This window comes from Mustela putorius, unplaced genomic scaffold (genome assembly GCF_011764305.1).
Source record: "Mustela putorius furo isolate JIRA1106 unplaced genomic scaffold, ASM1176430v1.1 tig00003942_pilon_pilon_pilon, whole genome shotgun sequence".
Classification (NCBI taxonomy): Eukaryota; Metazoa; Chordata; class Mammalia; order Carnivora; family Mustelidae; genus Mustela; species Mustela putorius.
The window spans coordinates 20,420,893-20,444,504 of NW_025422087.1; positions in this window are offsets into that span (position 1 = coordinate 20,420,893).

A 23,612-nucleotide genomic window follows, 5' to 3' on the forward strand; every position below is an offset into this window, starting at 1 on the left:
TTTTCCTTTGCCCTTCAAACTATCTAGTTTGCTTTTTAAATAGTTGAACCCTTTCATGCAAGTCGTGACTATGACCCAGATTTCGATACATGATGTCCTTTACCAACAGATCTTGAATTGGAAAAGCCGCCACCCCAACACTGACTCTCCTCTGATGTCTGGAAGGAAAAGAGAGACTTGAAAGGATTGGTAATTAATACAAGGCTTCAAAAATAGAATACTAGGAATATGTTGGGTGCTCCATTTAAAAACAATTCTATTGAATTTAACACCGAAGTCAAGGAGCTGGTGGAAATTGAGGAAATAATAAGGAATGGGATTCAGAAGAGGGAGAAGTGACATCTGCTATCATTCACAAATTTTCTGCCTCCTGTGCAAATGTAGATTCAAATGATGATGCTACTAACAGATACTGGTCACCCACTTTGTACTGTTTTAATTGATTTACACATTTTATCTATTTAAGTTACAGTCATATCTATATCTAACTATATAGATTAGAAAATCACCAGACTCAGGGCACTTGGGTGGCTCAGTAGGTTAAGCATCTGACTTCGGCTCAGGTCATGATCCCAGCGTCCTTGGGATCAAGTCCCGCAACAGCTTTCCTGCTCGCAGGGAGCCTGCTCCTCCCTCTCCCTCTGCCTGCCACTCTCCCTGCTTGGGCTCTCTCACTCTCTTTCTCTCTGTCAAATACATAAGAAAGAAAAGAAAATCACTGAACTCTTTTTGAGGCAAATGATTTGGTTCTCAGCTGAGCAATTTCTGTCTCCACTCTTTTTTTCTTTTTTGTTCTTCTTTAAATTATAGGAACAAGAAGTCATTTTAACTTTATTGCAATACTACAGCTTCTGAACCCAGGCACAGTTTTTGGTATTCTTACAATTGGGACATGTGTGCTTTTGTTGAAAGGCTATGCAGTTAATTATATCAAACTCTAAGCCAATATTTTTGATAACTGTATTTTATTGTAACTATAAATTCTAGTTAGAAAGTCATATTGTATTTAGTTTAATTGTATGTTTTTCTGGGTTGCAATACAAATGCTGGGTTTGAGCTAAAACTGTTTTGGAAGTGGGCAGAAAGAGAGAGAGAGAACACTGAGCAGGGAGCCTGATGGGGACTCAATCCTCAGACTCGATTCTGAGACTCAATCCTGGAACTCCAGGATCATGACCTGAGCCGAAGGCAGTAGCTTAACCAACTGAGCCACCCAGGCGCCCTCAAAGTGGGATTCTAAAGTTTCTGTGACTTCGCTGCATCGTTGTACTTTATACTTGTACTCTTGCTATATATTTATTCATATCTAGCTTTCTCCATTTAACTTTATATCTGAGTTATTTCCTCATATCACCATGTTTCATTTCCTATTTTAATGGCTAAAGCTAACTATATAAATGAGGATCATAGGAGAGGGCCGTAGCATGCATTGGTTTAGATAAAAAATATTTATCATAAAAGTGTTTGGTTACAAAGTTTTTTAAAAAATCATATTTAAATGTGATTTTTGCCCTTTTGTCCAGAAGCCTGTCCCCATCCCTGTCTGCCTTCTCAGTTTCATTTATGTTGGGATTTTCAGACTAAACCTAGTGGCTCAAGCATGTTGTCGTCTTGCAGAGGATTATTGGTGAGAGAAGACTGGAGTGGCTCACAGGTCTGAAGCCGAATAGTTAAGCCTTGGAAAGAATGGACACTGGCTGTCAGGGCTCTCTTGCTTTCCCCTGCCTTTCATCTCTGCCTGTTGGTGTCCTCTCTCAGACTAGCTTCCAATGTGGGCAAAGACATAGCTGCCTTAGGTGCCAATCCTTAAAGCTTTCTGATTAATAGAAAAAGGAATATCTTTCTCCCGCTCAGGTTTTAAAAATATTGGTAAAAAGACATTGATTGACGTGGCTGGCACATCGTACCTACCCAGGGATAGTCACTGTGCCCAGAAGAATGCCTCACAGTGACTGAGTCATTGTGGGCCATGTCACTTTCCTCCACCAAAATACATCATGACAAGTAACCCCATATGATTGCAAGGAGCATTTCCCCCAAAATAGCTGTACTGGATAGACAAAACGTTGGATGCTCCCACTACGGGATCCAATCAAACCCTACTTTTTCCCTTAACCACTTTCGGCCACATTCATTCTTTATGAGAAAAGATTTGCTGAGCACCCATCATGTATGTGGTGGGCACTGCGAGGCTCTGGAGATGGCCTTCTGTGTGTTCCCTCAGTCACCAAATGTTTATTCAGAGGCCCCTTGGCCAGACAGCATGCTAAGGTGTTGGGAAGGCAACAGCGAGGAAGACAGAAAGGGCTCTGCACTCTTCCAACATATATCCCATGGGCACAACACTCTAGAAACAGGTAGAAAAATGAAACAATCCTTGGTTGTGAGAAGAAATGGACACAGTGCCATAAGAGGAGGATGAAGGTAGGCAGGGGAAGGGGATGGGCTTAGGATGACAAAGGCTGACCCCTCTGAAGAACTGATCATTAAAAAAATTCCCAACACACTGTGTCCTCCTGCTGAATCCCTCACATGCCTTAGCGTAGACACTGAGCCCGTGAAGATTTGCTAAGCTGGAAGGGAAAACTAAGAAAATGAGTATCTAGCTTAGTATAAAAATAGAGGAATTCTTTTTGAAAATTAAGACCTGCAGGTTAAAAGAGGTCAGACTCCCATACAAGTTTTGGAAAAAACACATCAGTTAGCAGTCATTAAGAAAAAATGTGTTGACCATAGGAACTGCAAAGTTCACAAGGCTTCAATACACATTTCAAAACAAGCCCAAGAAATAACAATCAAACGTGTCATGGCTATACAACTCATTCAAAAACAAACCCACAACAAAAGGGGAAAAAAATAAGGCTGTTTTGCGGCCACATACCTAAGCTCCAAAGAACTTAAGGGCTCCTCTGAAAATCTGATTGGTATGTTTACTTCTTTGCAAAGACCTTTTCCCCAGAATAGATTTGTTTCTATGAGTAACGAATATATAAAGAAAATTAAATTTTTTATTTCAAGTTTGCTGTGTACACATGCATAATATTTAACCACATAGTGTCGTGAATATGTTCTCTCTGTATACACGTCTATATACATAAAGGCAGGGCTGTGTGGAAAGGAGATGGATTTAATGAGATAGAACTAGGTCCCACAGCACCTGGGTGGCTTAGTCGGTTGAGCGTCCAACACTTGATTTCTGTTCAGGTCATGATCTCAGGGTCATGAGATGGAGCCCTGTGTCAGGCTTCATGCTCACTGCAGAGTCCGCTCGTCCTTTTCTGTCCCCGCACGTGCTCGCTCGCTCTCAAAAAAAAAAAAAAAAAGCTAGACCCCAATTCTGGCTCTATTACTTACTAGCTTTGTGATTTTTAAGCAAGTTACTTAACTTTTCAAGACCCCATTTTTTAAAAAAAGATTTTGTTTCTTTATTTGACAGAGAGAGATAGTGAGAGAGGGAATACAAGCAGGGGAATAGGAGAGGGAGAGGGAGAAGCCAGCTTCCCGCAGAGAAGGGAGCCCGATATATGGGGCTCAATCCCAAGCTCCTGGGATCATGACCTGAGCTGGAGGCAGATGCTTAACAATGGAGCCACCCAGGTGCCCCTCAAGACCCCATTTTTCATCTGTGAAATGGAGATAATACTACAACTTCGTAGGGTTGGTCTGAATTTTCATAAACAAGATGTGTGTTGAGTGCTAGGCAGTACATGGAATAGAATAGACTCAAGAAATGGTATTTATTATTATTTTCAGGAGTCAATGTATTACTAGATTGGGACAAGACAAAAATGTCATTTTGACTACTTTTGTGTTCAAAGAAAGAGCAAATGTAGTATATTTTATTTGTTAGTTAATGATTCTGATCACACTTGACATATTAGTTGAATAACAATTACTATTGACGTATTAGTTGAATAACACTTACTATTTCATTAATATATGAGGAATAGGACTATTTATGAAATAATTTAAGAAGGTTAACACTGTTTTTCTGTTCTTTCTTCTATAGACCAGAACAGACAAGGGATATCTTATTTATGCATAAATGGAACACCCAACTAATCATAATATGCAATCAAACGAACCCTTTCAGAGGTCAGAGGAACCTTGACCATTCCCATGAATGCCATTGCCTCCTGTACCTCCTGCTCACTTCCCCATCTGTGGTCTGGGTCAACATGCTCTTTGACTGGACTGACCTTCACCTCCACTCATCTAAATTCCACTTTTCCTCCTTACCTCATTCCTCATTCCTCTTGCCATCATTGCTCTGGTTTTAAGGAAAGGGGGCTTCCCAGTTCTTTGGTTCCATCAACAAACAACATTTCCTTCTGAATGCCTTAAATTCTTATCACTCTTTTATAAGTACCTCCCCAAAACCCCTTTAAATCATTCTACCTCAAACACGGAGCCCTTGTTACTTACAGTGAGCTAATCCATGTCCCACCTAAGGCAGGAATCCTGTCTGAAGAGATGAGCACGAAGTGAAAACCAGAATCTCCTGACCGAAACGTGTGAGATGGTTCTTTCCTTGACACAAGCTCCAGTTTTCCCATGAACCCTCTTACCAGGCTTCTAGAAAAGAAACCCACCAGGCTGGATGACACTGGCCAGTGCAGGTCACGGAGGGCCTCTCGGGAGCCTGGATTATTTTGTCTGAACCCAAGGCTCCATTAGGGTTTTGAGCATTCCAATTCCACTGGCTCTCACCAATGACTCTCCCCTGTTTCCCCAAACCATTTACCAAAATGTAACACAAACCTCAACACCCCAAACTCTGTAAGTGAAAGGGAGAAATGTATTTCAGAATATGCTTTTTAAGGATACCTGGGTGGCTCAGTCCATTAAGCATCTGCCTTCGGCTCAGGTCATGATCCCAGGGTCCTGGGATTGAGCCCCCCATCGGGCTCCTTCCTCAGCAGGGAGCCTGCTTCTCCCTCTGCCTGGTGTTCCCCCTTGTGCTCTCACACTCTCTTTCTGAGAAGCAAATAAATAAAGTCTTAAAAAAAAAAAACCCACAGAATATGCTTTCTAAGAAGGAAATCCTGCCATTTGCAACAACATGAATAGACCTGAGGGTATTATGCTAAGTGAAATAAGCCCGAAAAAAACAAGTAGCACCTGGGATCACTTATACGTGGCGTATAAGTAAAAAGTCGAAAAAAACAACAGCAAAAAGAATATACTTTTTTAAAAAGAGATTTTATTTATTTATTTGACAGACAGAGATCACAAGTAGGCAGAGAGGCAGGCAGAGAGAGAGGGGGAAGCAGGCTCCCTGCTGAGCAGAGAGCCCGATGTGGGGCTTGATCCCAGGACCTTAAGATCATGACCTGAACGAAGGCAGAGGCTTAACCCACTGAGCCACCCAGGTGCCCAAGAATATACTTTTTATTCATTCCTTCCCTCCAGAACGTCTCAATCCCTTCTGCTTCTGCTTTAGATTTCAAAACAGAATCACCACCTTTTTTTTTTTTTTAAGATATTATTTATTTATTTGAGAGAGAGGGAGAGAGAGCATGTGCATGCGTGGGAGAGCAGGAGGGCTGGGAGAGGCAAAGGGAGAGGGCTCAGCAGACTCCCCGTAGAGCAGGGAGTACAGTCCAACATGGGGCTCCATCTGAGGCCTCCAGGATCATGACCTGAGCCGAAGGCAGATGCTTAACCCACTGAGCCACCCAGGCGCCTTCCTGCCCGAGTCCATGCTTTAAATTGTCATGCTGTCCTGCTTCTTGAATGCTGGGTCTTGCTGCACATCCATTTCTATCACTACATCGAGCCTGCTACATTGATTATTTCATATCCTATTTGACCTGATCCTTTATAGATCTGACACCTTATAATGCTGTGTCTTGGAAATCTTTTTCTTTTTTAAAGATTTTATTTATTTATTTGTCAGAGAGAGAGGGAGAGCGAGCACAGACAGACAGAATGGCAGACAGAGTCAGAGGGAGAAGCAGGCTCCCTGTGGAGCAAGGAGCCCGATGTGGGACTCCATCCCAGGACGCTGGGCCACCAACGGAGCCACCCAGGCATCCTGGAAATCTTTTTCTTAAAAAGTGTTATCTAAGTGTACATACACGTACATAGGTATTTTTAAAGAAAAATAAAATTTTCACCGTTGCCTCCTTATATACCAACAAATAAGAGCAAAACTGCTCACTTGGACTGTCGTCCAGGACAGGAGCTCTATTATATTGAATTCGACAGCCTGAGAATAGCTGTTAAAATAGGATTTGCCTACACTTAATCCTTCTCCAAAAAATATTTAGTCTCTGGGAGATGTTTATTAGTTACAGCAAGAAATATTAGAAATGAGGGAGGAATGTGCATTGGGCTCATGTTAAAAAGTGCTGCTATGATGGGGCATCTGGGTTGCTCAGTCATTAAGCTTCTGCCTTTGGCTCAGGTCATGATTCCAGGGTCCTGCTGTGGTCAGAGGCCACTTCTCCTAGGGCCACATGAGCTGGCGCTCCCCAGCAGGTCCTGGGGAGGACTGGGCTGTCTTCTGCTGATCAGATCCTTGTTGCACAGAAATTGTTTTAAAACCGCTCTAATTTTGAGGAAGATTCCCTTGTTACTTTATTTTCAAATATGTAATTTAAAAAAACGATAAATTAAGAAAAGTCACATGATTCCAAAGCCTCAATGTACAAAAGGTTATATGGAGCAAAGTCTCTTCTACTCCGAAAACCCCTGGCAGCTGGTTCCCCTCCTGGGAGGCAATTATCAGTTCTTTCTATACCTCCCAGAGATACTCTATTACCCACCCCCCGCTTTTTTTTTTTCCCTGTTGTATCTTTCCCCTGGAGATATGTATTTGAAACTTTTATCTTGTTTTGCGCTGCTTTCCTCTCTTTGTTTCCTATTTCTTCTTAAAGTAGACAAGGTCAACCTCCCCGGTGGACTTGCTTTCAGATACCAGCTTGCAGTTGGTTGGTACTGGTTTTATCCCCTTTCCAACTCTGGTTTCTAGCTCTAGCTAGAAGGAAGTTGGCGTGTGACAGCTGGTGGTCCCAGTCACCTTCTGAAGAATGATGGATGGGACCAGGAGGAGCAACCATCCCCTAATATCATTAATTGCAAGATTTTTGCGAGCTCAAAATTCTAAGAACTGACAGTTGCCTCCAACTGTTACCAGCTGTTAATTTGGCTGAGGCAGTGTGGATCCAACTCTCTTTCGGCAAATAATCTGGGACGGCGGCTGGCTCACTATATACCTTTCTTTACAGCCTCTGTGACCCTCAATTCTTTTTTTTTTTTTTAAAGGTTTTATTTATTTATTTGACAGAGGGAGAGAGAAATCACAAGTAGGCAGAGAGGCAGGCAGAGAGAGAGAGGGAAGCAGGCTTCCCGCTGAGCAGAGAGCCTGATGTGGGGCTCGATCCCAAGACCCTGAGATCATGACCTGAGCCAAAGTCAGAGGCTTAACCCACTGAGCCAGCCAGGCGCCCCTGTGACCCTCAATTCTGAGTTTCTTAGGCCTAAAAATAATATCCTAAGCCCATTCCAGAGTCCCCACATGGATCACTGGGTGTGTGACCTTGCAGAACTAACCCATGCTTGGTCCTTGGTTTCCCATCTGTACCATGGAGGGACTGGATGATATGAGCTCTTTGCTTTCAACCCTATGATTTCCTACGGATGGAGTCATTTAGGGGTGCCTGGGTGGCTCGGTCAGTTAAGTGTCTGCCTTCAGCTCAGGTCATGGTCCCAGGGCCCTGAGATAGAGTCCTGAACTGGGCCCCCTGCACAGCGGAGACCCTGCTTCTCCCTCTCCCTCTGCCTGCTGCTCCCCCTGCTTGTGTGTGCACACACTCTGTCAAATTAAAAAAAAAAAAAACATCTTAAAAAAAAAAGAAGAAGAAAAAGAATGGAGTCAGTAGTTAAATGGTGACCGCCATCCCAGTCCTTTTCTCTTCCCCTCAAAGCACCTGGAACTTGAGGGAGTGAAGAATCCAAGCATAGTCCTAAACCACTGATATGTCCCTGCATTTCTAGTCCCAACTGCTAAGGGGATTCTGCTCTTTGCCACCTTTGGGCTGGAGGGTTTAAGAGCTGCTTGTCTCATGGATGCCAAAAAGTTCTTTCCTAATACCACATACTAGCACGCATTATTTAAAAAGCATTTTAAGTTATTAAGAAAACAGCATTAATTTTTTTAAGTATACAAAGTAGTGGAAAAGGGATAATCCCCTCTTTTTAAACCGCACCTGTATATATCAAGTGAATATCTATCCAGTTAATAATTCCCACCCAGTGTGAATGCTGTTTTGCGTCATCGGAGTCATCAGAGCTACAGCTCTGAGATGTGCGTGATGGAGATGCATCTCTCTGGGAAAGGCCAGCTTGGCTGCTGGTGGCAGAGCTTTGCAAGTGACGGTACACTGGGCTGTCACCCTTCTATGTCATAAAACTCAGTTTTATCAGGGTCCACTGAGGTGTTGTTTTCTCAGGACCCAGCTACACAATTCAAGCTCTCAAGAGAGCGATATTCTAATCAGATTGAGAAGGTATTGCCCTGTAATGGGAAATGTGCTTTCTCCAGAACCAGGACACTCGGGTCTGCTGTGTAGGCAACACCCCCCAACCCCCACCCCCAAGTCAAGTTGCCTGGGGAGAAACTTTTCATCAGATTTGAGGAGCATGGAGGGAATGAAAGATAGCACACGCTATTCTACTGTAAGCTATCCTACTCCACAAGAGAGATTTGAGAAATGCCAGAGTCTCACATTTGGTTCATTTATTAATTCAACAAAGCTTTATCAAGCCTATCAGCAAATTTACTAAGACTATGAATGCTGGTGTTTCACCACCCCTCACTTGCAAGGCTCCTCTCAAGACCCACTCAACACATTCATATGTTTTTGTAAAATTTGCCATAGTAGGTATTTTAAATGCAATCAATGAAGATTTTGATCTCTTTGCAGTCCTACTTCAGAGGCATGCTTCTTGAGGAGAGTGACCTTGGAGTTGTCACAGGCATTTTTAGGATCTAGCAAAGGAGCTGTTGACTTGAGGATTGGTTTTGTGTGGGTTTAGTGGCTCACAATCACTTCTGTAAATAGTTTAGTCATTTCTGGCTTCCCCACGTCAGAACAACATCTGGGAACACTTCAACAGCCCAGTGAGCCCGCTTGCCCAGACATGAAGGTGCCAAGCCAGGAGCCACAGTATGAACATGGACTCTAGCATTGAAAGTATGTGGAGAGTGGAAGAGAAAGGAGGTTTCAAACATACAATCAGAAGCAAATTCATGGAAAATTCTTGTCTTCTTCACACATGTGAAATTGTAAGTAGAAAATTTGGTTATCACTAATTTCTTTTCAAAATGAAAGTTTTCTGCATCAGGAATAGATAGAATTATGCTTTTTATACAATTATAAATGCCATCTTTTTTTTTTTTCTTGACAGCAATGGAGCAAAATAGAACCTGTTGGAATCCTTGTATTTGTAAGGTAGTGTTATATACTCTAAATACATCTGTGTGGAAAGTTGAGTTGTTGTTTTTTTAAAAAGATTGTATTTACTTATTTGACATAGAGATAGAGATCACAAGTAGTCAGAGAGGCAGGCGGGGGCCGGGGGAGCAGGCTCCCCACTGAGCAGAGAGCCTGACGCTGGGCTCGACCCCAGGACCCCGAGATCATGACCTTAGCTGAAGGCAGAGGTTTAAACCATTGAGCAACCCAGGCGCCCCAAAGTTGAGTATATTTTTCAAGATTGATTGATTGAATCATTCATTCATTTTGAGAAAAAGAGAGAAAGTGCGTACGTGCAGAGGGGGAGGGAGAGAGGAAGAGGGAAGAGAATCTCAAGCAGGATCTGCACTGAGCCCAATGTGGGGCTCAATCTCACGACCCTGAGATCATGGCCTGAGCTGAAATCAAGAGTTAAATGTTTAACTGACTGAGCCACCCAGGCGCCCTGAACATTGAGTATTTTACACATCCCTATTGATAACATTAAAAAAAAGTTTTTGATCAACCAAACTAGACGACAAAATTTTCCTTCTATTCTCCCTTTATAAAATGATAATACAAAATTGTCACATAGAGATTATCCAGATTTTAAAGTGCAGTAAAAATAGCATAATAGAAGTATTTTTTTTTAAAAGACTTTATTTCAGAGAACGAGAGAATGAGTGGGGCGAGTGAGAAGCAGACTTTCCGCTGAGCAGGGAATCCCACATGCAGCTCCATCCCAGGACCCCAAGATCATGACCTGAGCCAAAGGCAGGTGCTTAATGGACTGAGCCATCCAGATGCCCCCTACAGAAGTATTTTCAGCTATAAATAAAAATAGCATGTTGTTTTTTTCTGGATTCTGTGAGTGATATTTGTCATCTTTTAAAAAATTCACCACAATGGGGGATGTCTCAGTGGCTCAGTTGGTTGAGCTTTTGACTTCAGCTCATGTCACTATCTCAGGGTCCTGGGATCCAGTCCTGCCTTCAGCTCCCCACTCAGTGGGGAGTCTGCTTGTTCCTCTTCCCTCTCCATGCACCCCCTCCCCCACTCATGCTTGTGTGTTCTTCCCTTCCAAATAACGGGATAAATAAAGTGTTTAAAAAATAAAAAATTTTTGAAAATTTTACCATGAGGGAATCCTAAAAAAATGAAATAAACATTTTTTCATTAAAAAATGTACTGTGGTGATTTTATTTTCTCATTCAAAATAAAAATTTGCCTTTATACCTTTTTTGTATGTATGCTGCTGTCTCCTTTTTCTTTTTTCTTTTTAAACATTTAAAAATTTAAATTCAATTAATTAACATATTATATCAACATATTATCAATTTAATTAATTATTAATTATATTAATATATTAACATTATGTATGATTATTATTAATATTATTTATATGATACATTGTTATATATTTTATATAAATATTTGTATTTTGTAAATTTTATATATTATTATATATTATTATCAGGAATACAGGCCTTTGATTCATCATCTTATATAATACCGACTGCTCATTATATACCCTCCCCAATATCCATCACCAAGTTACCCCATCCCTCTACCTCCCTCCCCTCCAGCAATCCTGATTGTTTCCTGTAATTAAGAGTCTCTCTTACTGGTTTGTCTCCCTCTCTGGTTTCATCTTGTTTCCTTTTTTCCTCTCCTCTCCTATGATCCTTCGCCTTGTTTCTCAAATTCCACATATCAGTGAGATCATATGATGATTGTCTTTCTCTGATGGACTTGCTTTGCTTAGCTGTTGTCTTCTTTTTCTTAAATAAAGAGTTTCAGGCCCCACAACACTTGGATCTGCTCCTGACTGAGCAACTGCCATCCGACTACAAGTTAGGGCCTAGGAACGCAGAGACGAACTAATGTAATCATTGCCATCAACAAGCCTGTATTCCAGTTGAAGCAGAGTATAACCAGTAACATGGTACATTGTTGCAGTTTTTATAGGGAGTAGGTAAGATCTTTACCGAGGAAGTGTGAATCTCAGACCACAGACTCAGAAATGAAACAAGTATCCAGATATTTTCTTTACAACAACTTAACTGTAACCCTGAGCCTCCACACTCCAGGTTGGCTGGAAATTCCAAGGGGGGGCCTTCTTTTACCAGAACTATCCAGATGTAGAGAGGTTTTCCGGGTCCCTGGAAAATGGCAAAGTGTCTCTCAGCTCTTGCCCATCCAAGTTCTGCCGCCAGTCTTAGCAGCCTGTGGTCTCTTAAAGGCTGGCGGCATTCTGCTTTCGCAGACCCGGTCCTCAAGTCCGGAAATCTTGTGAGGTTGGGACGGTGGGGCTGAGGTTCTGTGTCTGTAGATACAGTGTGTAGCCAGCCCTGCTAATGCTCCTCTGGGGACTGCTACTAAGCAGTTTAAGTTTGTTACACTGTAAGTTTGGCTCCCCTTTCCTGGTCCAGTTTGCCCTCTCTCTTTTTCTCCAGGAAATCCCATCTATTTTCTGCAAGGGACTTGAGATTGTCACCCAGTCCACGAGGAGCCTTTGCCATCACACTCTCTGCTAGATATTTTGTCTGGTAAAAATCCCCAGGACAAGGAAGCATGAAAGAGCCTGCCAATCTGCTCAGATGGGGGGTGGGGAGAGAAAAATATTGAGGCTACAAATGAATATGAATTAAATATGGTATCCCGGGAGGAGTGAAAGTGTTGTAGGGATCAAGTGTGGGAGAGGGGAGCGTAGAAGGAGGTGTGCATGTCTGAGTGTGTGTGCAGGGGGTTGGATTTGACAGATGCTAACAAATTCTTGCTCTCCAGATTACTGGAGAAGCTGAGCAGATCTTTCCCAAGGCCACCTTTTGGCAAATTCTACTCCAGTGAGCTTTGTTGGTGACAATGCCAATTCCAGTCATGCCTCCCTGAGGTCATCCTGATTGAATGTGAGGATTTTTTGAACACTTGGCAAAGTCTACTAAATATTGCATAGATTGAAACAAACATATAATAATATAATATATAATATAATATAGCTATATAGATATATGTCAAGTACTCAAACTTCAAGAATGAATATTAAACTTCCCTTTCTCCTCAGAGGTAAGGACTACCTTGAATTTTGTAAATAGCATTTCTTTGCTTTCCTTTATAGTTTTATCACATACGTTTGTTATCCTTGGACACTATAGTATCTGGTTTTGCATCTGTTTGATCTTTATAGAAATGAAATCATAAGGTAGGTGTTAATCTGTGACTCGCTCTTCAGCCCTGTGACTGGTGCAAGGCCCCCAGCACACACACGTCAGTTTCTCTCAGGAATTTACCCATCAGGGAGTTGCTAGCCCCTATGTGCCTCTTCGTCATGGATTCAGTAATACCAATGTTTTCAAAAATGGTTGTACCAGTGTATGTGCTTATCAGTGGTGTGTGAGTTTCTTCCCATTCTCCATATATTTATCACACTTGTTACCATCAGATTTTTTTAGTTTTAGCCAAACTGGTTATACAGTGGTGTCCCATTGTGATCTCAATTTGCATTTTCCTGATTACTAAAAAGGTGGTCCATCTTTTCATAAGTTTCTTCTGTGAAGGGAATGTTAGGACATGTTATCCTCATTTTTCTATTGAGTGATATGTTTCTTATTTGCTGTTTAGAAGTTATTTTATATCTGGTTATACACTGTCTGCCAGTTATATTTTTGCAAATATCTTCTCTAATTTCATGGCCTGTCTTTACTGACCAGTTTGGTGGTATTAATTTTTTTAATGCAATTGACTATATTAATCTTTTTTTTTTTTTTTTTGCTTCAAGATTTCTAAATCTTTTTTTTTTTTAAGATTTTATTTATTTATTTGACACACAGCACAAGCAGACAGAGTGGCAGCAGAGGGAGAGAGTGAAGCAGGCTCCCCGCCAAGCAAGGAGCCCAATGTGGACTCAATCCTAGGACCCTGAGATCATGACCCGAGCCGAAGGCAGCAGCTTAACCAACTGAGCCACTCAGGCGCCCCATGATTTCTAAATCTTGTTCAAGAAATCCTTCCCTACCCTGAGATCATGAAGATATGATCCTGCATTATGTTTTTTAAAGTTTTACAGTTTTGCCTTGTACTCTTATGTATTCAGTCCACCTGGAACTGATTTAGGGGATATGGAATAAAATGAAGGTGCAAATTAATCTTTTTCCCAGGTGTAATCCATTTTCCCAGCACCTCTTACTGATCCTTTCCCCATGACCTGTGCTGACAGTATAGACCTAGTTCAACTTTTCACGTCTGTGTGAGTCTGTTTATAGGTTCTTTATTCTGTTTTATTGGTCACTTTGGCTATTCCTGAACTAATACCACACACTTAATTACTACAGCTTTATAGTAAATCTCAGTATCTTGTAAGGCAATTACCCCCAACTCGCCCCCAACCTTGTTTTCCTTCAAGCTGTCCTTGGCCTCTTCTTTCTCATATGTATTTTAAGTTTTTATTGTTTGTTTATTTTAAGTAGGCTCCATGCCCAATGTGGGGCTCAAACTCACGACCCTGAGATCAAGAGTTGCATGCTCCACTGACTGAGCCAGCCAGGAGCCCCTCCCATATGTATTTTTAAATTAGCTTAAAAAGAAAAGAAGAACTATGTTTTCATATTGGTAGAAATTGCATTGAATTTATAGAACAATTTGGGTAGAACTTACATGCGTATGAAATTGGGACTTCTAGAACCTAAAGTGGTATATTTTTCCATTTACATAGGTCATCTTTAATGACTTCAACAAACTTAAAAATAATGTTTGATATTGTCATGCACTTCTTGTGTTATATGTTTCTGTAAGCTTTATTTGTTATGCTATTATAAAAGGGAACTTTAAAATTTTCACATTTTGGGGAATGCCTAAGTGGCTCAGTCATTAAAGCATCTGCCTTTGGCTCAGGTCATGATCTCAGGGTCCTGAGATCGAGCCCCATGTTGGGCTCCCCGCTCAGCAGGGAGTCTGTTTCTCCCTCTGCTTGTGCTCTCTCCCTCTCTCATTCTCTCTCACTCAAATGAATAAATAGTCTTTAAAAATAAATAAATAAATAGATAGATAGATAGGTAGATAGATAATATTTTTTAAAATTTCACTTTTTTAAAAGAATTATATATTTGTTTTAGGGACCAAAAGCATACCAGTGGGGGAGGAGCTGAGGGAGAGCAGGAGAGAATTAGAAGCAGACTCCCCAATGAGTGTGGAGCCTGACACAGGGCTTGATCCCATGACCCTGAGATCATGACCTGAGCCAAAATCAAGAGGTGGCTGCTTAACCAATGGAAACACCCAAGTACCCTCAAATTTTACAATTTCTAATTATTCCTGGCATATTAGGTAATACCATTTTTACCCATTAGCCTTGTTAAGCACTCTTATCAACTAATTACTTATTAATTTTATCTGTAGATTCTTTCCATTATTTACCAGTTAGTTTCTTTCTAATCTTTATATATACTTTTAAATTTTACTTATATAAGCAATCTCTACACCCAATATGGGGCTCAAACTCACAACCCCAAGATTAAGAGCCACATGTCCCACTGGCTAAGCGAGCCAGGTACCCCCTAATCTTTATAATGTAATTTTCTTCTTCTTACTTTTTTTTTTCATCTTACTCTTCCCAGCAGGATCCCCTATATGATGTATAATAGTGTATAGACAGATGTATAATAGAATAGAGATAGAAGTGATATGGAACCCTTCGTCTTGTCCTCATCTTAAAAAGAATGTATTCAGTATTTCACCATTAACTATGATGATTGCTGTAGGCTTTTGGTAAGAATTATTAATAGCAGGTGTTTATTACTCCGTAACACACCATTCGAAAACATAATGGCTTAAAACAAGTATTTATTTTTCATAGTTCTGTAGGTTGGCTGTGGGGTTCATGGGGATAGCTCGCCTTTCCATACTAGGTACTATCAAAAGGGCTGGCTGCAATTTGGACAAGGTTCAAGATGATACAGTACTGCCAAGATGGCTGGGAGACAAGGGTCTCTTTTTCCTCATGGTTTTACTTCTTATAGGGCCTCTATCTTTGACTCATCTATTCAACAGAAGCGCCTGACTTTCCTATATGGAAGCTCAGGGCTTCCAAGTGGATCCACAGGCTTCTTAAAGTTTAGACTCAGAAATCATACAAGGCGATTTGCATTGCATTCTGTTGCTCAAAGCAAATCACTGGGAAAGCCCAGTTTTGAGGGGAAAGAAAATAGAGTCGACCTCCTGATAGGAGCAGCAGCAAAATACTGTATGGCCATGTTTTTCCAACCTGCCATGTGGCCCATCTTTTCCTGATTTGCTAAAACTGTGATCATTAATGGACACTGAATTTTAGCCAAATCTTTTGTTCATCTTTTAGAATAATCATACAAATATTCTCCTTTCATCTGTTAATGTGATGAATTATGTAAGTTGATTTTCTAGTGTTGAAGTACCTTATATTTCAGTGATAAATCCAACCTGCTAGATATAGTTTAAAATATTTTGCTTAGTATCTGTAACTTTACATCTATAATTAAGACTAAGTTATAGGTTTTTTTAATTTTAATTCCAGTATGTGAGTTCCAAGTTTTGTTTCTTGCTCTGTCCTTACTTGTTTTGATCCCAAGTTTATGTATCCATATAGTATTAATTAGGATATTTCTCTCTTTTTGCTATAATCTGGAATGAGGCTTTAAAGATTCAAATTAGGTATTCTTTGAATGTTCGGTAGAAATGTCAGCAAAAACATTAGGGGTAGGTTGTGTAAATGTTTTGGTTTGGTTTTGAGGAATATTTTAAGCACTTTCCAATTTTTAAGAGTATACTCAGTTTTGGGGGTAAAGGTTGTTTGTTTTTGTGCTTTTTTTTTTCTCCTAGGTTAAGTTTATTTCTAAGTATTTTATCATTTGTGGTGCAATTGTAAGTGGGACCATTTCCTTAGTTTCTCTTCCTTCTATTTCATTATATATATATATATATATATATATATATACACATATATGTATATATATATATATATACACACATATATGTATATATATATATCTAGATAGATATTGATAGATATCAATCAATATCTATCTAGATATATATATATACACACACACACACACATATATATATAGAAAGGCATACAGATTTCTGTATAGAAAGGCAACAGATTTCTGTCTAATTATTTTGTATCCTGTGGCATTACTGAATTCACCTATCAGTTCCGTTAGTTTTTTGGTGGGTTCTCTAGAGTTTTTTATAGTATCATGTCACCTGCAAATAGTGGAAGTTTTACTCCTTTCTCGCCAGCTTGGGTGCATTTACTTGTCTTCTCTGATTGCTATGGCTAGAACTTCCAGTGCTATGTTGAATAAAAGTGGTCTTTGTCTTGTTCCTGATCTTGAAGGAAGAGCTCTCAGTTTTTTACCACTGAGTATGTTAACTCTGGGTTTGTCATATATGGCCTTTATTATGTCAAGGTATGTTCCCTCTAAACCTGCTTGTTGAGAGTCAGGGTTTTTGTTTGTTGTTGTTTTTCAAAATCTTCTTGAGGAAGTCTTGTTAAGTTATACTTTCCTAGGAATTTTTCCATTTCACCTATGTTTTCAATTTAACTGACATGTAATTGGGTGATCTACCTTTAATGTCCCAACATGTATAAAATGTTCCCTTTCATTCCTAATATTGTTTATTGATGACCTTGCTCTTTTTTCTTGATCAGCCTATCAGAATTTTGTCAATTTTATTCACCTTTTCAAAAAAACAACTTTGACTTGGTCGGTTTTATCTAGTATGTTTTTCCCATTAATTTCTGCTCTCAACTGAGTTATTTTCTTCTTTCCACTAATTTTGGATTTATGCTGTTTGTTGGGTGTTTAGCTCATTAACTTTCAAACTTTCTTCTTTTCTCTGAGTACTGCTGCAGCATATTTACTATGATTCAATTATAAATATTTTCTAATTTTTACTAGTATTTTTCTTTAATCCTGAGCTATTTGAAAGTATGTTTAATTTCTAAATGTGTGAGAGTTTTCTAGTAATTTCTTTGATACTCATTAATAATTTAATTGCACCGTACAAAGAGAATGAGGCCTATAAAATGCCAGTGAGTATAATATATTTACATATCTTAATTATGACCATATTTCACCTTTTTTTCCTAATCTTATTTGTTGCTATTTGTCCTTGTTTTTTTTCCCTCTGGGTTTTTGTTTTTTGTTTTTGTTTTGCTATCTTTTCTTGCCTTCTTTTGGATTCATTGAATATATATATATATATATATTTTTTTTTTTTTTTTAAGATTTTATCTATTTGAGAGACTGAGCAAGTGGAAGAAAGAGTAAGAGCTAGGGACGAGCAGAGGGAGAGGGAGAAGCAGACTCCCTGCTGGGCAGGGAGCCCAATGCCCATGTGGGGGCTCTATCCCAGGACTCTTGGGATCATGACCTGAGCCCAAGGCAGATGCTTAACTGACTGAGCCACTCAGGCGCTCCTGACTGAAAATATTTTTCTTTCCATTTGTCTTCCCCTATCATAGTTTTTAAGTTTTATGGTCTATTTCCATTATTTTGGTGGCTATACAGGAAATTTTAGCCTGCATCCTTAACTTGTCAAAGTCCAAAGTGTATCAATATCTTTACTTTCCTCTTAAATAACCCAAGAACTTTTGAAAATTCTATTTCTAATCATTCCTTGACCTATATGTATGTATATATTGTAGATGTGCTTTTATCTTATATTGATTTTTAACCTAACAAGATCTTATTATTATACACAGTATTTTATGTTTTATTTTATATAATACACATATGATAATATATAATACATATATATTACCACCCTTTTTTTTGCTCTTTATCTCTTCTCATATCTCAAACTTCCCATTGGGGATTATGTTACTTCTGCTTGAAGTGTATTCTATAAAATTTCCTTCAATAAATTGGCAGACTCTCTTAATTTTGAAAGATACTTTTTGGTAGCTATATAGTTTTTGGCTCATTATTTCTCTCAACCCATTAAAGATATTATTTTACCATTTTTGATGACTACTTTTACTGCTGAATCTAATTTTTATTCCTTCGAAGATTAATTTTTTTCTCTCCATTTTCTTTTAAGAATTTCTCTTTAAACTTTGCAGTTCTGCAAACTGTCAAAGTATGAGGTAGTTAAAAAAATTTTGTTAATCTTGCTTAGGATTCTTAAAAACTGACAGCAAAATATAGCCAAGGATTGAAATTAGGAAGACAGTTGGGGGTCAGATTATGAAAGGTTTTGAAAGTCATACTAAGGAAGTGGGATTTTATTCTGTAGAGTAGGTATCCTCCAACTTTGTAGCTGTGCACATTATATAAAAGTTTTGAAAAGTATGTATTCTTTTGCACATATTTAAGTTTACATGTATGATTCTCATCGTAAAGTGGTTTTTTAAAATTCTCATCGTAAAGTGGTTTTTTTAAAGATTTTATTTCTTTTTTGACAGACAGAGATCACAAGCAGGCAGAGAAGCAGACAGAGAGAGAGGAGAAAGCAAGCTCCCCACGGAGCAGAGAGCCCAATGTGGGGCTCAATCCCAGGAGCCTGAGACCATGACCTAAGCTGAAGGCAGAGGCTCAACTCACTGAGCCACCCAGGCGCCCCTCTCATCATAAAGTTAAAAAATTTATTTCTTGCTAATAAGAAGAAGTATATATTAAGTATATTAAAAGCTAAAGTAAGGTGAAGATTGACTAAAACTGGAATGCATTTTATGGTATGCCTTCACTATATCATATTTCATAAATATTTGTGTGTTTATATACTACTTGAAATACATTTGTGTGCTTCTCAAAAAAGCATGCCAGTAAAAATAAATCACATATAAACCTTATGTATCAGTTTTATTAAATGTGCCTTTAAAATGTTATACTTTAAAACATTACAGTTTCACTTAAAACAGCGAAGAATTATCTACCTATATGCTGCTTCAAATGTTTTGAGTTTAGACCATTTCCCAGTATGAGATCAATAATGTTTCTATCTTGGAGCTTTACCCTTAACAGAACTATGTGTTAGACACAGAAAGGCAGAACGACCCAAGATATTTGATTAATCATTAAGGAGGCTTCCCTGAAACCAATTGTCATTCCAGGTAGTGCAAATAGTCACGTAGAGGCCTAAACAAATTCTACAATGTGACCATGGTATTAGCTTTCGCCTGTGAGAATTCCACTGATGGCTTTGTATTGCTTTGCACAAATCATCAATGGAATATAGGGGGAGAGGATAGTAAAAACATACAGAGGCGTAAATGATTTTCCTTTTCTTTTTATTTTTTAAAGGATTTTTAAAAAATTTTTTATTTATTTATTTGACACAGGAAGAGAACTCACAAGTAGGCAGAGAGGCTGGCAGAGAGAGAGGGGAAAGCAAGCTCCCCGCTGAGCAGAGAGCCCAATGTAGAGCTAGATTCCAGGAGCCTGAGACCATGACCTGAGCTGAAGGCAGAGGCTCAACCCACTGAGCCACCCAGGTGCCCCCGTAAATGATTTTCTAACATTAGTTCTTTTTTCAATTCAATTATAGAAATGTAATGGCAATGCAAGTTCTCCATTTTCATCACATATTCATTCTCTGGTTTAGCTATAACTTGTTGAAAGGAAACATGTTATGGTAAGACACTAAATCACTTTTTAAAATCTAACCTTTTTTTTTTTTTTTTAAAGATTTTCTTTATTTATTTGACAGAGAGAGAGAGAAAGCACAGGTAGGCAGAGAGGCAGGCAGAGATAGAGACGGGAGGAAGCAGGTCCCTGCGGAGCAGAGAGCCTGACGTGGGGCTCGATCCCAGGACCCTGGGATCATGACCTGAGCAGAAGGCAGAGGCTTTAACCCACTGAGTCACCCAGATGCCCCTAACCTTTTTTTTTTTTTTTTAAATCATGTCCCAGAAAAACAAGGTTATGTGTTCTAGATTCTAAGTGGCATTCAACTGGGTATATATAGCATCCAGATAAAGAAAATCTAGATAACACAGAAAACATCCAGATTAAAAAAAAAAAAAAAAAGGAGATGTTTAATTAACCATATTTTTCATAAAACACCAAAATAATTAGTTAGAAACGTCTAGAGGATTGACTGAATTTTTCATTTTTTACTCAGACATCATAATTATGAAGACATTTACTAATTGACCATGCACTAAAGCTAGTTCTGAAGTTTTGATTTATCCAAGGTAAGCTACTTTTTTGCCCTTGAATTTCCCTATTTTCAAGCTAGACATAACGTTGAACATTAGAGCGGGCAGCTATAGTTCCTGATTGCCCAGAGCCACTCTTTATTTGGAGAACTGTCCCTTTGTACTTTCTTAACCCTTGGCGGGTCTCCATTGCTCCCTCTTACCCTATCATGGTGACAAGTAGGTAAACTAGCCCTAGCTAATCAAAGTAATGCAACTCCCCAGGTAAGGTGGTTGGTTCAGCACACACAACCTAAGATGATCGAGTCCAGGTCCTTCCCTAGGAAAGGACTTCTTCAACCAGAGCTAGATGTGTGGGCCTGGAAAAATTTTCATCTGGAATGCTATCTTCTCATCTGTAGAAGTAGATGAGGTCCACACACTAGTAGAAGTTCTGGGAGACGAGAAGAGGAGGCCTGATTATATTGCTCAGGCTTGTAGATTTAGTTCAGGTTTGACATCAGGTCCTCACATCCCCACACATCATTTGAGCTGGGGCCACCTGGCTGACTTAATTAAGTGTCTCTGACTCTTGACTTTGACTCATGAGATCGAGCCCTGCCTCGGAGTCCATGCTTAGCGAGGAGTCTGCCTGAGATTCTCTCTCTCTCCCTCTCCCTCTTCTCCTCCCCTGCTAGCTCACTCTCTCTCTCTTTCTCTCTCTCCCTCTCTCTAAAATAAGTAGACCTTTTTTAAAAAAGATAATTTGCATTGGGTTTATAGCACTTGCAAGTGAAGGAGTACTGGTAAGTACAGACATCTTTCTAATTTATTCACAGATGCAACCAACCATTCACCATGAAAATGAATATATTACAATGAAGCACATTAAAAACATGGTCGGGTGTCAGTTGAACCCAGGCAGTAGAGCAAAGAAGTTGAAAGCCTAGTCTCAGCCCTAGGTGACTGCGCATAACCTAGGGTCAAGAAAGGCTGCCTCTCCTCAAGAAACCTGTGCCCTCCAGGTGCAATAGGACACACCTCACACACCATGGACCAGCACTGTTAGCCATTTATCACCACCACAAGGACACTGCCATTTTCTTAGAAGTACGCTATGAGAAATGTCAACTATTTCTTATGTCTCTTTCTGTACCAACATTAGGAAGAGAAAGGTGGAACAGGAGAACCAAGAAACACGAGAGTGAATCTTTTTCTTTGTGGATGAGAAGAACATTCCTACAGGTCATGCATGGAAGGAAAGAGTACAATCTAAGCCATCATCGTGGATCATTTCATTCATTTTCACCACCTACTTGGGCATTTGCTACCCTGGCTTCATGGCTGCCTGTCCCATAATGTTCTCTAACATCGCTTAAATATTTTCACTTGCCTGTTACACTGCTTGAAATGTAGAGATTCATTCAGGTTAAGAAGCATTCCATATTTAGATACCAACTCCCCTGGGAAGGTTAGCCTGTGAGCACAGTCTTCAGTATTTGCCTGGATTCAGAGCCCAACTCTATCACTGATGATAGCATACTGACCTTGGGCAAGTTACTTAACCCTTCTGTGCCTCGGTTTTCTCATTTATGTGATGCAAATAATAATAAGGGACCTAGAGAGTCAATGAGTTCATGGAGACGTGCTAGGCACACATGTCAGCTCTCCTTGGGCTTAGGTGTTGACACCTCACTTAAATCAGATCTCCTTCTCTTCCCCTAGTCTAGCTGGGGATGCTTCAGTGAGGAAGCAGAAGTTGGGGGCTTGGTGACCAGATGAGCAGCAGCTAGGGAAGGGGCTGGGGAGAGGGTCAGAAAACGGGGGATGGAGAGGATCAAGAACAGTGAGGACAGACTTTGCAGAGTGAAGTAAGCTGTGTAGATGCTACAGTTAGAGTGTCTGGGCCCCTAGAATAAATGATATTAGAAAATGGAAGAGAAGGAAGGGAAAGGAAGCGAGAGTGTGCCAAAGTAAATAGCACACTTGTCTCGTGTTGACCTGTGTCCAGAAAAGGGGGAAGACATTCCTTCCCCCCACCCCACTTACTCTTAGACTAGTGTCATAATTTAACAAACCTGAGATCCCAACCGTCATTTGTCATGTTTCAGCAGGAACTGTCTTCTGAGTTCCAAGGAACAGGCTTCCGTGAACTTTTGGAATAGGATCCATGTGTGAGGTGGGGGCTGCCGGTTTCATGGGGGTGGGGGCAGGGGTGCGGGGGGCCATGCAGCTGAGAAGGTCAGCTGGAGAGCCAGCGTTTCACAGTAGAAACTGGAGCTTGCCATGGTGGAGTTGTCTGGGTTGTGTCACAGCTCAGTGCAAGAGTCCAAGTCTCTAGGGCTCCACGTTTCTGGCAGAGGCTGCATGACCACTTGCCGTTCTTTGTAGGGGAATCCGAGTATCAGGTAAGAGGAGGAAAATGAGGAGATCCTCACGTCTCCTCCAATTCCAAGATGCTGCGATGCTACCCTGCCTGATTTTAGATTAGATCATAGTCAGCATCACTTGTTTTCTTTTTCCTTTTTGTTGCTGCCACAACCTGGATCGCAAGAATTCCTCATTGATCCGTTTTTATGATCTGCCCTGAATCTCCCTGTTTTGGGCACCTAGGAGATACAGTTATAAACAACTTTGCATTAGAAGAACGATAGAGAAATTTTTCTTTATTCTTATTTGAAAGAAATATCCCAAGATCAATGATGTCATTGTACTCTCCTCTACTTGACAGCTGTGGGGCTAGCCATGGGAGGCGAAATGTACTCTCCACTTGACAGCTGTGGGATTAACCACGAGAGGTGAAATGTGAGCCACCTCCCAGTCTCTGGTGGGACAGGGAGCTAAAGCAATGATATGTGGCTCCATACAAAGAGAACTGTCTCCTTTCACTGATTAATGGGGCATAAGCGTCAATGAGATTTATAGTCGGATCGGTTTTAACACAACACAAGAAAATAACAGCACCAGTAGGTGTGGCAAGAGGACAGATCCTTAAGAATAGCTCTGTGTTGATTTTTCTCATGCAATAATAATTA